At 37.0% G+C, this 4,091-nt stretch overlaps 1 pseudogene; it reads left to right on the top strand.

Annotated features, from left to right (window-relative positions):
• Positions 1–310: 310 nt before the first annotated feature.
• LOC102852381 lies at positions 311–1,089 on the top strand (annotated as a pseudogene).
• The last annotated feature ends 3,002 nt before the right edge of the window (positions 1,090–4,091 follow it).

The raw sequence follows: 4,091 nt of genomic DNA, 5'->3' as shown, positions 1-4,091 counted from the left end.
TGAAGCCAGAATGTTCCCTGGAGTCAAGGATTCTGAAGCTTCATCTGACATACTTTGAGCATGTTGCAAGGATGGACTGGTCCTTGGAGAGGGACATCATGTTTGGGAGAGTAGAGGGACGGTGCAGGAGAGGAAGACCCTCGATGAGTGGATCGATTCTGTGAGTGGAGTGGTGGTTATGAATGTGTTTGAGACAGCGAGGTTGGCACAGGATAGAATGGCATTTAGGGCTCTTGTACACAGGGTCGCTATGAGTAGTAAATTACTCGATGGCACATAACAACAGCAACTGCTTCAGACCTCACCCAAAATGACAACTGCAGCAAGATTAACTTTTGAGCCTGCAAGAGGTAGAACAGGAAAAGGAGAAGGTGATTAGAGCCTGCTTTCCAAGCAATATTCAAGCAGAGACTTACCATCTCATACAAAAATAAAATATAGACAAACAACTCAGAATGCTCCAGAAGAAGTTTGCAATTGTGAACTTAGAGGAGAGTTGAAAGAGAAAGAGCTGCTTCAAGAGAAAAGAAGTAGAGATCACCCCAAACGAGAACAACTTCATCAGTGTCAAAGAAACGTATGTTAGACCAGATTCCTACTGCTGACCTTGACTTAAATGATCCTCTAACAGATGAATAGGATGAGGGTGAAGATTTTGATGAGGAGCATGATGATGATGATCCTACAGCTCTTCTTGCAGAACTAGAAAACATTGAAAAGGAAAGAGGTGAAGAGTAAGCCAGGAAGGAACAAGAAGAAAAAGCCAAAGAAAAGAGAATCCACATGGAAAGTATTCTGAGAGAAAAATCACTTTTTAATCTCACTGGTCCATCCCAGCCTTAGTGTAACTTCAAAGTAAAATGAAGATGGGATGATTATGTTGTCTTTTAGAACTGTACAAAATGTGTAGATCATCAGAAGAAAGACAAAACCTTTGTAAATGATACACTGTGATCTGAATTTCACAAAATATTCTTGGGAAAATACATTAAGTTGTATAGTTTTATGTGCTTAATTATTAAAACACTTTTAATTTTTCTTTTAAAAAACCCAAAGATATATCTTTTCTTTGGACAATCCAAGGGATAATCAGCACCCTTCTCCAATATCATAACTTAGAGGCATCAATTCATTTTTAAGTCATCCTTACTCTGTCCAGCACTCAGATGTATAGCAAGTGATCAAAAACACTATGGCCTGAATCAGATACATCTTAGTCTTTAAACTGACTTCATCGCTCTTCAGTACTTTGGAGAGATTCTTGACAGCAGACTTTCATGTCTTGATTTCTTGATTGCTGATACCAAGGGTACAATTGTGGATCCAAGTAAAATGAAATTATTGACAATTTTAATATTTTCTCCGTCTATCATAATGTTTGCCCAGTACTAAAAAATTTTGTCTTCTTTATTCAGAAAGGCATGTTATAAGGCAAATTCACCTAGGATTAAGCCACCAGACCTCCTCTCTTGGAGATCAGCGGTATATTTGTATATCAATCCATTTAATATTTTTTACACTCCAAAAAATTTAAGTTTGTCATCAAACAGAGGCAAGCCTGGACATGCACACTAGTCTTCCAAGAAATATGGAAGACAATTACCTGGCAAACTGACTGGGCAAGATCTATATTTGTTCTCATTTAAAAAATAAAGCGATCCAAGAGAATGTGAAAAATACAGAACAATATCACTAATATTACATGCAAGTAAAGCCTTGCTAAAGGTTATATAAACATGGTTAGAACATTACATCAACAAAAAACTTCCAGAAATTCAAGTTGGATTCAGGAGAACCCCTGGAATCAGGGATAACATTGCTCATGTTGGATATATTTTGGATGAATGTAGAGAATATCCAAAAGATATCTACATGTGTTTTATTAACTATGCAATAGTTTGACTATGTTTTAGATCAGGAAGATTGTGTATCAGAGTTGAATCCTTTCTCTATACCTACCCAATCTTTATGCTAAGCAAATCACTTGAGAATCTGAACTATAAGAAGATGACCATAGTATCAGTGTTGGAGGAAGGCTCACCAACTTTTCAGATATACAGTCTTGCTTACAGAAAGTGAAAAAGCCTTGAAGAAACCAAATATTATCGTTTTCAATATGGATTACATGTAAATATCAAGAAATCCTCACCACTGGATCATTAGGGAACATAATGATAGATGATGAAGAAAAGATTGAAGTTGTCAATGATTTCATTCTACTTGCATCTATAATCAATATCCATGGTAGCAACAGTTTGGAATCAAAAGTTATGCTTTGAAGGGAAAATCTACTGTCAAAGGCCTTTCCAAAGTGCTAAAGAGCAAGGACATAAGTTTAAATTTCCTGACAGATTGGTGAGCACATCCAGAGTCTCATCTATTAGTTTAAAGACTAAGGTACACCTGATCTAAGCTACAGTATTTTCAATTGCTTCCTATGTATCTGAAAATTAGATAATGAATATTAATAACTGAAGAAGGGTCAATTTATTCAAATTAGGGTGCTGGAGAAAAATCAGCCCATATACCATGGGCTGCCAAAAGGACAACAACAAAAAACTTTCTTTGGCAAAAAACAAATGCTGGTGAGGTTGTGGAGAAATTGGAACTCTATACACTGTTGGTGAGAGTGTAAAATGGTGCAACCACTATGGAAGGCAGGATAGCATTCTCAAAAAGTTGGAAATAGAAATACCATTTGACCCAGCAATTCCACTATTGGGAATATATCTTAAAGAAACCAGTGCTGTCACTCAAACAGATGTATGCATATATGGGAAGCCAAACTTGATACCAAATATTATATGAAAACCCTTGTTCAGGAATTGAAGGAATTACAGATTTATAAGTTAGGATTTCTCTTGTGGCAGATCCCAGAAAATGAGCTGTTTGTTCCCTGCAGACAGGAGACAGGTAGGGTCCCTTACAGAGGAAGTGTTACTTCCTGAGCTAGAGTTCACCCTGAGGCACCAAGACAATCTACCCATTTGCTAACTCCTCCCTCCTGAGTCAAGCAGATTTTCAATAGAAAGAGCTTGTCTTCATTTGCACTGAATTCTCTTTATGAGTTACTTCCAGATAATTTTCAATGAAGATACAGAGAAGTTTGTCTTGGGATCTTCAGTCAAGAACTGCTGCCCCCCTGTTTTATGCTCTCTGTTCTATTGTCATTCCTGGCTGTTTGTCTCATTATTAATAATTATAAAATTACTTGACCCTCGGTCTGCAACATCCATACCCATGTTTATTGCTACAGTGTTCACAATTGCAAAAAGATAGAAGCAACCCAAGTGCCCATCAACAAATGAATGGATAGAGAAGCTGTGGTATAGTCACACAGTGGAATACTATGCAGCACTGAAAAGAAGGAACTCATAAAATATTACACAACATGGGTGACCCTGGAGAACATTATGCTAAGTGAAATATCTCAGTCACAAAAGGAAAAATGCTACCTAATGCCACTGTTTTAAAACAGGACTGATATGGGTTTGGGGAGAAACTAAGTAAAGAGGGGATTAAAAAAATGAACACTGCATTGAAACAGATGAGAGAAAGGACTGTTTAAAAGGAATATAATGATTAGGCATATTTACATGCCAACAGTCCAGGAGGAGATGTCATAGCAAAGTGGACTGGGGTTGGGAGGGAGGGAGGAAATTGTACAACAATGAATGAATTTTTTAAAGACAAAAGTAAACTGGGGATGGAGTAAGGAGAAAAATGTGCAACAATAAATGAGTGAATGAAAATCCAAGTTTTCTCAAAACTTTCATTAAAATCACAACAAAAATTATGTTTAAAAAATTCTTTTGGAAGAAATACAACCAGAGTGTTGCTTGGAGGTAAGAATAGTGAAACTTTTTCTCACATACTTTGGGCCTGTTGGGGGAGGGCACTCCTTGTTAAAAGACATGATGCTAGGAAAAGTAGAGAGTAAATAAAAGAAAATAATCTCAGTGAGATGGATTGACATAGTGACGGCAACAATGGGCTTGAACATAAAGACTGTGTAGTGAGGAATAAGGCAAAGTTTAGATCTGTTGTTCATAGGATATCTATGAGTAGTATTCGACTCAACAGCACCTAAT

This window comes from Elephantulus edwardii, unplaced genomic scaffold (assembly GCF_000299155.1).
Source record: "Elephantulus edwardii isolate Elephantulus edwardi_28Jun2011 unplaced genomic scaffold, EleEdw1.0 scaffold00075, whole genome shotgun sequence".
NCBI lineage: Eukaryota > Metazoa > Chordata > Mammalia > Macroscelidea > Macroscelididae > Elephantulus > Elephantulus edwardii.
The sequence above is the reverse complement of the archived record's forward strand: the minus strand, read 5'-3'. Positions and strand labels throughout refer to the sequence as shown.